Below are 12225 nucleotides of genomic sequence, written 5' to 3'. Positions count from 1 at the left end.
CTAAAGTTTATAAATTTTAATTAACAATAAAGGGGGAAAATTCAGGAAGTGATTTCTAGCTATCTCTTTACTGGAATATTTTTTTTTTTTTGTCGGTCGTGGGGCTTGAACTCTGGACCTGGGCGCTGTCCCTCAGCTCTTCAGCTCAAGGCGAGCACTCTACCACTTGAGCTACAGCGCCACTTCCTGGAATATTGATTTTTAAAAAGTATTCTAACTCTAGCTATTGAGTAAGATTTTTGAGAATTCAAATCTTAGCATCAAACATCAACCTTGGTAGATTTTCCCATATTACTGAACTTTATTTCATTATTGAAATCATTATCACTTCAGTCTTTAGATGTTTGCAGCCTGCTGTGGCATATCACTGACATACACTGGTTTTGAAGAAGATTATTTGATTCATAATATCCATTCCTTTTGAAGCAGGCTTGATGGAACAGGGAAAGAGGAAGCAGGTGTAAGGAGCCACACCATAGCGGAGCTCCATTCCAGGCAGGGTGCCATATAGCTGCTTGAACAATGAATGAGACTTTGCCTAAACTGACTGATACCAACACGACTGATCAATAAACATCAATTATCCTTTGCTTTATTATAATGTAATTTCCATATCATTAGTCTTATAGAATTGGCTGCTCCTGTTGTGTATCTCATGCCTTAACATATCGTAAAACCTCTTACAAGGACAAAAGAGAGAAGTACATCTTATTCTGGGAATTTTCAGCCTTTTCTTCATCTTAGCACATGAATGCTTCTCCTCTCCTTTAAGCTTGTCCATGAACTGTGTTTCCCCAAACCCTGGAGGTACACTTTTATGAGAATACCCCAACCTCTTCCTCGAGTGTACTTTTGTTTTGTAATCCATTCTCTCTTCCAGTTCCTTACGTTGTCTTGTTTCTGGGTCTTTCTCTGATAGTGACAAGAAGTCATGTGTGCCCCTTGATGTGCTGTAACTTAAGACATTGGGTATGCATGCCTTAGTGCATTCTACTTATAGAAAATGTTTTCAAATAATTCTCTGTGGAGATAGCACCAACACCCTTGATGATAATGGAAAAGAAGACAGAAGGAATCTGGGTCTCTGAATGACTCCCTGGAACATGGCAGCCTTATAATTTGTTGGGATTGATAAATGAGGAAAGCATAAGTTCTTTTTAAACTCATTATAAAAGTATTGTAAAATTTTGGTTACAGGTCCATAGAAGTGAGTCTCTACATATGAGAGAAAGAGAATATGTACTTGGTTATGATGTTAAATATCTTTCTGCTTAAAGCTTGAAAGTCTGCTTTAACCATTGCTTTTCGAAAAAAACAAAGTTCCTTCTGCCTACTTTATATCATCAAGTTCTTTATCCTAATCTTTTAAAGGTTATGGTGGCATGATATAACACATTGGACATTTTTTCAAAGTCAGGGAGTCAGAGCTATGAACATTATGACCTCCTCTTTCAAAATTACTGATTCAGCTCTGATTCTATAAAATAAATCCTCCAATCTCAACATTACTACAGATTACAGGACACAAGTGTTTTTTTCTTTTTTACTATTGTTTCTAATGTACTTATAAGGTGATTTTTTTTGTTGCTTTGTATGTCCCTCCCCCACGGTATAACCCCTGCTTTCACTGTATTTGATTTTGGTATAATTTGGGGAGGGTAAGAGAAAAAACAAACTGCTTAAATAGGGAGACAGGTGGACCCATTGCAACAATGAGATGTACAAGATGCTATGTCGAAAAACGAACTTTACAACTTTGGTAGGGTGGGGGGAGTGTGGTCATGGAGAGGCAACAATGTTTCATAAGAAATGTACTCATTACCTTGTTCATTCAATTTTAACCCCTCTGTATGATATTTTCACAATTAAAAAAACTTACTAAAAAAGATGTCATGAAAAGTAATATAAATTTGTCTGCAGTCATTGACTGGATTTTACATGCAGATTAAACAAATAACTCTCTAATTTTGTTTTCTTATTCACAGACAACCCCATGGCATTATTTCTCAGAGTACTCTACAGAAAAGCATCAATTTAACAGTTCAATTTACCTTTTTCAGCTTTATGCTCAAATCTGTTTGTATATACTTCCATAGATTATACACACACACACACATTTGATGGGGAGAGAGACAAGGTTAGGGTATAATTTTTTATTCTAAATGAGAAAAGGAAATTTTATTTGGTAGGACCCAAACATATGAAACAATTTGCATCCTGCATTTAGATTTTAGAAAAACATTGATAGTTTTGTTTATATTCCAGATGAAATTATTTGTAGCTAGATGCACTTACTGAATTGTTATACATATTAAATTGCATAAAACATTCACCAACACACTAAGAAACATAAATCAAGGGATAGAGGCACTTCTGACTAATGGCTTTAGTGAGAAATCCTGACACACTAGTTTATCTTGTGAATGATTGTATTCAGTAGTTGAACTAATAACCTGCACTATTGTTTATTCTACAATGCAGCAAAAATGTGAACAGAGACATGATCGAACAATGAGCAGATGGAAATTTATATGGTTTTGAAATTTGCTTTAGCTTTTCAACTGTAAACTATTCTTGTTTTCAGAAATCAGTCATTTCAAAAGAATGTGTGACACATGAAAGTACTCAAAAGTGCCAATTTTTTAAAAAAGAAGGATAAACAGAATTTCAAAACTCAGATTTTAAAAGTTGAGGCTTATAATTTTATGTATTCTAAGATACTGCTCTTACCACTTGAATTGAGAGCTCATTATTGTCATTATGAAAGGTTTATGAAACTACATACTCCCTGTATAATATCATTGGAAAATAGTGTTTAAATGATCTATGGGTTTCACATATGCAATAAAGCATTATAAAATAATCTGTATTATAATACTATGTATCTATGAACAGAGAAACCATTTGAAAATATTCAAAAAATAGAAAGGGCAAAATAGTACAATATATATTTCAAGCTTCTATAATATAAAATTTATTATGATTATTCAAATTGAGCCTTGGATGTAGTTTATCTTTTCATGTTACCTTTTGTGGAGAGGAAAAGGCAAGGCAAGGGGAAACCAGCTTAAGTGAATGAATGGTTTGGTTTAGAATGTTTTCAGGCACCGAGAACTGTGCAAACGCAATTGTCTCACAGTGTCAGCCCAGCTCAGTTCAGCTTCCCTTTGATATGGTAACCACATATCACTTCATTGATAAAGTAGAATCTCCAGACAACAACTCCTTGGTTGCTGGAAAAGTAAACACTTCTACTTGTTTTAGAGGCTTTCTTCCTAATAAATTTGGATCATAAGCTTTTAGTGCTTTATGCTTTCTTTACAAGGCAGGAAGGAGTTTCTGTGCATTGGCCCTCAAATGAGGTAGATCGTTAAGATGGGTGGGTTTATAGAGAGGATCTCAGAAATGAGGATTTTTTCCCTCTTTCTAAACAAATAAATAATAACCAGAAAAACAATTCCTTCGGGTTGCCTTTGAACTTGGAATGCTATTTTTAAATGCTTTTTTGTTATTTGAAAGATGTGAGCAGTGGTATATTCAGGAGCAATAAGCTTAGGTGCCCAAAATAATTTTGTAAAAATTATCTTATATTCTCCTAAATAGCCATAAAGCCAATTATCCTTCTTGATAATATGATCTACCATATTTTTACATTGGATTAAATCTCAAGAACACATAAGCTAAAAAAAAACACCAATGATCAGCCCCAAACAGAATTTGATATCCAGCAATTTTCTAGGAAAAAGACCGGCCCAAGTGTATCAATAAAGGCTTTGTCGGGAAAGGATGGCACACTCTGGAAAGTGAATGAAGATCATTGAATGAAGAGACTTTTGAAGCTCAGAGTTAGAAGGCACTAAAAGGAGGTGGAGAAGCAGTAGTATCACTTCTAAACTGAGGACCAGGCAAGAAAGCAGTTATCTGGTCCCTGTGCAAGTCTGTAACTGCAGCTAATAGAGAGATACCTCCCACGACCCATCCCTGCTGAGGAGCCAAGCTATTAACAGCCTCGGGTACACCATGAAACAAAACCTCCAATTTCTTTTCTTGTGACTTTCCAATCACCTGCTGCTTCTTTTTAAATATATACTTTTATTATTTTCAAGTAGTTGTACAAAAGGTTACCACCCAACAAAGCAGTTTATGAATATGTTACGTCTTGATTGTCTCTCATCCCTCCACCTACTGCTTCTTAATGCCCCTGGACAAAGATGTAGATGAGGCAGTTTGTAGAAGTCACTTGTTTTTTTTGGGGGGGGGGTCCAGTCGTGGGGCCTGAACTCTGGGCCTGGGCGCTGTCCCTCAGCTCTTCAGCTCAAGGCTAGCATTCTACCACTTGAGCCACACCTCCACTTATGGCTTTTTTCTTTTTGCTTATGTGGTGCTGAGGAATCAAACCCAAGGCCTCATGCATGCAAGGCAAGCGTTCTACCACTGAGCCACCTTCCCAGCCCTAGAAGTCACTTCTTGACACCCATAGTAGACTGTAGATGCATTACAAATGTGTTTTGAAGAGCAAGACTAATGAAGAATGGCTTCATATAAACAGTCTATTCTAGAAGTATTCTTTTTCTTTTTCTTTTTGGTCCAGTCGTGGGGCCTGAACTCTGGGCCTGGGCACTGTCCTTCAGCTCTTCCTCAAGGCTAGCGCTCTACCACTTGAGCCACAGCACCACTTCCAGCGTTTTTTTTCTTTTTGCTTATGTGGTGCTGAGGAATCGAACCCAGGGCCTCAGGCATGCAAGGCAAGCGCTCTACCACTGAGCCACCTTCCCAGCCCTAGAAGTATTCTTATTTTATTCTAAAAAGTATGAAATTGTTCTGAAATATAGTATCTGGCAATATCAGTGTTAGTTGAAAAGGAAAAAGCCCATCTTTAGCCACATCCCTGCCAGCACTTGTTATTGTTAGTCTTCCTGATAATGCCCATTCTACTGGAATGAGGTGTATTTCAATGTTTGATTTCCATTTCTTTTATAGCCAGAGATTTTGAGCATTTCTGCATGTGTCTATTGATCATTCTTTTTCCTTCCTCTAAGTTGAGGTTTTGAGGGTTTATTTTTTTTGGGGGGGGTAATTTTTTGAGTTCTAAGTATATTTTAGATATGAAGTCCTTGTCTGATGTATAGCTAGTGAAAATTTTTCTCCCAGTCTGTTGGCTTTGTATTTATGTTGCTAGCTGTGTGATTTGTTTAGCAGAAGATCTTCAGTTTGATACAATCCCGTTTATTACACTGTTGGTGGGAATGTAAACTTGTTTAAACACTTTGGAAAGCAGTATGGAAGTTCCTTAAAGATTAAACATAGAGCTTCCCTATGACCCACTCCTGGGCTTTTATCCAATGGACCACAATTCAGGCCACACTAAGCCACAAACACAACCATGTTTATTGCAGGATTGTTTACCATGGCCAAGATATGAAATTAACCTAGATGTTCCTCAGTGAAGAAATAGGTCAAGGGAATGTGATATATGTATGTTTATACACATACACACACCCACACCCACACATATGTGCGTGTGTAGGGAGAGATAGATAGAGATAGAGATAAACACACAATGGAATTCTACTCATCCATCTGAAAAAATGGTATTGTATCATTTTTAAGGAAATAGAAAGACTTGGGGAAAATCATATTAAGTGAAGTAAACCAGAGCCAAAGAAACAGCCTACATGGTTTCCCTTGTTTGTGGCAACTGGAATGTGCCTATAAATCTACAAGTAAACACAGTGAATGATTAACATAAATAAATAATGTTGGAACATGATAAATTTTATAGGACCCTAGTCATTATCATACAGAGGCCAAAGAAGCCTATGCATAGGAGTGGTTGACAAAGGCCCAATAGCTGTGTGCAGATGCTCATATGAAATAATATTCTATGAAATGAATTCCAAGAAAAGAAAACAAGAGACATTCTTTAGTTGCCATTGTTGCTATTTTTGTTTTCCTTTTGTCTGGTTTGTTTGTATTTGGGAAGTTAAGGAGGGCACATAAAAAGTAGAAAAAGGATGGACAAATACAACAATGTTAATCACTAGACACTATGTGGAAAATGAACTGGATATCTTATTGGTGATGAAGGGAGGGAAAGACTAGGAGAGAGAGATGGAAGGGGAAACATGTCTCAAAAAGAATTGTACTGATTGAACCTGATTCATGTAATTGTAATCCTTCTGCCTATCAACTATACAAATACAATAAAAGGAAAAAGAAAATGAAAAACATTCTTTAAAAAATAAATAAAAACTCAGTGTATAACTAGCAAATCAATTAAATATAGTATGAGATCAATTCTAAACTCTGGCTATCTTACTTCCCATGGAACAATGTATCTTTGAAGGTATGCAAAACATGGACCCCACAAAACCTCATAATATAATTGTCTCATTTTTCAAAGAACAGGCAGATGTGACTGTGAGGGCAGGAAGAGATAGTCTACAGAGGATTTAATGCCAAAACCCTCCTCCTTGCTATGTCCTTGGGATGCTTTCTTCTGTTTTTGAAATGAATGGCATTTGCCATTTACAAGATTGGTACACCTTCACAATTGAACAGGATCAGCATATTTTCTATCTCAAAATAATAGAAATTTCAACATTCATGTTAATAGTCACTTTATGTTTTATATTAAGTAAAAAAATTATTTTCAACAGCTATATATTATTGTAGTTTTTCTTTTTCAGTGGCATTTGTAACTTGTTCGAAGTTGAGTATCATTTGGATTGATATATTTGACATTTGCTATCTTTTTAGAGATGTTTCCTCTGTACAAATTCTGGTAAAGATAATTTCTTTAAAGGCCTTCAAACGAATAATCTCCAGCTCTAGATAGATAGGAGGAGAATCACTTATCCACTGGAGGGTTGTTATCTCTGGAGTTTCTTTCATCCACAGGACCCTGGTTTATCCAAAGTCATCTCTGGAAAGATAAAATTGCAATATACCATAGCATTCTTTACTTGGACTATCATTGCCAGAATGATATAAGCACTATCACCAAAGGTCATTTGCTAAAACTTGAATCATTTCTATGATCTTCTTCTTAGTGGAGTAATTTTGTTTTCTTAAATGGCTATATCAAGTTATAGTTTGTGTGCCACAAAACCCCTTATTTTAAATATACTATAAGATTAAATAAATTTACACTTATGTGGCATCACTGTAATCTCAGATGAATGAAGAGGAGAAGAAGGAGAGAATGCATTCGAGAATCCAGTGTATATCCTGTAAAATTAACAAAAGTGAGGGGAAGGGGTGAGTAGGGGCAGGATATGAGAAGGTTGAAAGGGGTGACACTGATCAAGATGTATTGTACTGAAAAACTGCTTGGTTGAACAGCAGCACCATTGTATAATTACTTACAGATAATAATAAAAGACAAGAACATTTCTACTATTTTGTAACAACTTAATATTTGGATTTGGGAATTAACTCATAAACAAATAATTCCAATTTAAAATCTAACATAAAGATATAATTGCAAATGTTGACAAGTGAAATTGTTATTTAATTTGAGGATTTTTCTAGTCAAAATAATACTGACACATTTTGGTAGTTGCTGCGTTGCCAAACCTTTTGGATAAAATGTGGTTGTACGGAGGTTAGTTTTAAAGAATGGAGACAGTTATTTTATTTTTAATTTTAAAATGTTTATTGTAAAGGTAATATGCAGAGGGGTTACAGTAACATAAGTCAGTATTGCATGCATTTCTTTTTGAACAGTGTCACCTTCTCCCTCATTTTCTCACAGTTTTTTCCCTCCCAGACCCCCACATTATATAGTTCCTTTCTAACTAGGGTCCAGTGAGTTATCACCACTGATTTTTTTTTTCAGTTCACAGTTCACTGAATTATTTTCATGTTGCATCAAAATTTGATCAGGGTGAACAAGAGTTTTCCTATACCAGAAGAAATTATTTTAAACAATGAAAATTTTAAATTAATCTTTAGTCTGAGAAATTGTGTTGTCTCTTTATATGACCACTGAAGAGCAGTTTAAAGTCTTATTTAGCTTGATATTCAAGTTGAAAGGACCAGATTAGTTGCTGAACGGAGACAACTGTTTCAATGCTAGTCTACATTTCAGCACCAAAACTGGAAATGCCACCATTCAAGAAAAAATCATCAATCCAAGCAACTCTCAAATCAATCTCTTACTTTACTGGTCTCTGCATTTGCAACTGATTTTTTTCTGTGTGTATTAGCTTCTTAGGCTGCCTTAACAAAATATTCCAAATAGGATGCCATACTCCCAATAGGATGTCACAAAATAACTGAAATGTATTCATTCACAGGAGAAGCTAGAAAGCTGTAAACAAGGTATAAGCAGGACCATGCACTACTTTGGCCCTGGATAAAATTGGTCTTTACTTCTTCCCTACTTCTGGTAGCAGCTGTCCTTCCTTGGTGTCCTTGTCTTGCAGGTGTGCCACTTCATAGTTTCTGCTTCTGTCATCAGATGGCATCCTTGTTGTGTGTCTATGGCCTTGTTTTAACTTGAGTGCATCTGAAAAAACCCTTCATCTGAAATAAGCTTACATTCCCAGAGAGCAGGGGACAGGACTTCAACATACATTGCGGAGAAACACAGTTCAACCCACTAGAATGGGACCTTCAGTAATGATTAATTCTGTGCACGTGCCTGTGCTGTATAATCCAAAAACTTTCCAAAGAGTGATGAGTTATTCTGAGGTTATGGGTTTAGGAAGAGTGGGGGTTTTAAGAACTCAGGTCACTTCTCGGATTATGTCTGTCTTGTATATAAAGAAACATTCCTACCCACAAAAAGGAACCAAGAGTGAAAGTGAAATATTTTTATTTTTCAATATTTGGATACTTTGTGGAACATATTTAATATTTATTTTAGTGGGAATAAACATTTCTCATTTGTTCTCTAACAAACACACATATAAGTATCTTGAAATGCAATCACATAGCTTATATTTAATTCTCCTTCAAGTCCCCCTTCAATCCCCCTTTGTAATCCAATACAGATTTGAAAGTAAAGTCTCTATGTAAACAAGAACTGAGGATCTGCTTAGAAGAGGTACTTACATCCCTCATGTCTCATGTATTTAGCCTTGTGCTTATCTATCATCTCATTGGCCAGTTTCCTTCCCTAACCTTCTCTAGCCATTACTGATCCCAATTTGTCTCACAGTATAATGTTAATTTTATGAGTTTGGTAGGCGCCTAAAGCATATCTCCATGTTGCTGTAACAAGTTGTTAAACAAGGCTCTTCCTGTTTGATTTGCAGCTGAGGTCAAGATAGAGGTGACAAGTACTTCCTCCAAAATGGGGTGCTAGGCCTTCAGCTGGACTGATGTAGGCAGAAGTTTTTGCTACTGTTAGATGCATGGATTTGCCTTACAAAGAAATTCAAGAGAGGGCAAAGCATTTGTAGGAAAATTCTCTAGAAGAAACAAGTCATTGGTGATTTTATGTGGATTTTACTTTTTTACCTCAAATCAAGTAGGAGGGGCTGCAATTGCGGAAGCTATGTTGAGTTTCCTGTGTATCACCTGATCTTGGGACATGGGCTGTGGTCAAGAGTCTCATGCTCCGGGTAACTGAAGTGAACCAGGGTGACAGTGGAGAGTGCTTTTCTTGAAAGCAACTGCATGACTTGAACAAGACTGGGGATGATACATGAGAGCTGGTAGGGTTTCCTTGAGTGTTGTTGAAGGTCTTAAGTATGGTTGAAGAAGGTTGGTGGAGGATTAAGGAGGCAGAATGTCTGACAATGACTTGCTCAGTATGGTAGGGCTGAAAAATACTGGCAGGTAACCAGATGGAAAAGTTGACAAGAACCAGGAAAACTATCTAATGATGAAGGATCTTGGAAGAACCTGATAATGTCCCTTCAAATACCAAGAGTAGTATTGCTGTATGTTTACATTTTTGAAAAATCTCCAAAATGCTTTCAAGAATGATTGAACAAGTTTATATTCCCACCAACAATTCACAGGGGCTTCTTTCCCCCACATCTGCATCACCATCGGTTGTATATTCTGTATATTAGGCCATTGAATATTTTAAATATTAGGCCTCTGTCTGATGTATAGTTGGCAAAAAAATCTCCCATTCTGTAGGCTGTCTTTTTAGTTTTCTAATTATGCCTTTTGTTGTATAGAAATTGTATTCGAAAGAATGATATTACATCATTTGCAAAGAAATAGTTGGACCTGGAAAAAATGATATCAATAGAATTGTCTGGCACAGAGAGACAAAAGGATACATGACTTTTCTCATATGTAGAAGTGAGATATAAGTTATAGGCATGCAAGTAAACAAATACAGGGTTGGATGCAAGTATACGCAATATTGACCAAAATATGAAATTTTCAGGGGAGAATTTGAATGGTATAATTCCTTAGAAAAATGAATTCACAATTCAACAAATACTGGGGAACTGACACTTAAATCAGGGTAAGAAGAGTGAAGGGAAAGGGAATGGAAAAATGGAGAGAAAAAGGTGGTGGTAATACCATAGGAAACTCCAAAAAATGGAGAGAAAAGATTGAGTTGTGAAAGATGGGGAAAATGACAAACAGAGCGATATCAATCAAGATGTAATGTATTTATAAACTGATTTGTTCAATGGCAAACCCTTTGTACAACTACCTGAGATAATAAAAATATTACTAAAAACAAAAATTTGTGAATGACTATAAAGAGGAGGCAAGAAACCAATGTTCTTATTTATGTGTTTTTATTTGTTTCTAAAATATCCTAAAGACTCTTACATAAATTAGATGTTCTTAGCCAGGTAATAATTGATTTTTCATCATGCAGAGGGAACCAGTAGGGATCCTTTACCAAAATGCTATGTCTAATGTATTATGTACATGGATATAAACCACCAACACTTAAATATGCTTCTCTGTGTGTTTTAATCTCTCATTAACAAGGATCAACTAAGGCAGTGTGCCAAGAACTAGTGCTGTCCCTGGGAATACGTTTCAGCTAGGTGGGGAACTATAGCCAAATAAGCAAACTTTTCATTACTTTTGCTTACTCTTCAACTATGCCTTTCATCAGATTGGGGATGCATGTACACACATGAAATAGTTTAGACTTTTCTACCTTTTCCCCATTATTAATAATAGTTTTTTTTCTAGGAATTAGAACTTAGGAAGCAGGTGGCAAGAATAACTCAGATCTTAGAGTAATTCTCTTGATGCTGGAACACATGTTTGGAGACTGAGGACACAAAAAGTTGTTCTCCCTTGAAAATTAATGGAGACATTTCAGTTGTGGAACATTTCTACATTTTAGTCTCTAATTTTCTTTATAATGTCTCCTTCAAATATATTCCTCTTCTCACTTCCCTATTCTGATAGATGACTGCTTTCCTTAGTTACTAAGGATCAAAATCGTAGTCATTTTCTTTACTTCTCCTTTTATGATACCATTAGTATCTAAATCCAGATCCTGCTTTTTGTTTGTTTATTTGTTAGCTATATTTTACTTTAAAGGAGGAGATATTCATTTTGGCTGAACGTTTTAGAGTTCAGTCTCAGGTTGTTTCCTTCCATGTGCTTGGTGAGAGCATCAAGGTAACAGGATTAAGAGATTTTTCAACTCATGGCAGAAAACAATCAGAGAGAGAGAGAGAGACAGACAGAGACAGAGACAGAGAGAGACAGAGACAGAGAGAGACAGAGACAGAGAGAGACAGAGACAGAGACAGTGGCATAGACAGAGACAGAGAGAAGAACCAGTGACTTGGTATGACCTTTAATGTCATGTCGCTAGTCACCTGTCTACAGCTAAACCTTACCTTCTTAGTTTTGCCTGGATGTTCCCCCAAAAGTACAAACTAGATGATAGCTATCAATTGATAAATTGGAAAAGACAAGGAAGTAGTGACTAGACCCATTTTTTTTTTTTTAGAAATCTACAGTATACAGCAAAGAGATAGCCTTTACAAATAAACATCTACAGATGTTTCATGTACTTTTTCTTTTTATACTGGAAAGACTAGATCATTATGTTGTTTGTTTGATAATAGCTGAAAGGAACAGAGGATACAGTACTAAAGGAGGCTAACAATTGTTACATGGTCCTCAAAGAAGAGAGGAGATAAAGGATCTCAAAGAGAGAAGTTAGTCTTAGACAGAAGAGCTCCTTCTCCCTACTCATGGGAAGACAGTATGCAATTTGAATGGGAGAATGATACTACTCTTCTTTTGATTTCTTCCTCTTTGTGAAGCTGG

This window comes from Dipodomys ordii, unplaced genomic scaffold, assembly GCF_000151885.1.
Source record: "Dipodomys ordii isolate 6190 unplaced genomic scaffold, Dord_2.0 Scaffold5, whole genome shotgun sequence".
In the NCBI taxonomy this organism is placed as follows: domain Eukaryota; kingdom Metazoa; phylum Chordata; class Mammalia; order Rodentia; family Heteromyidae; genus Dipodomys; species Dipodomys ordii.
Note: the sequence above shows the minus strand (reverse complement) of the source record.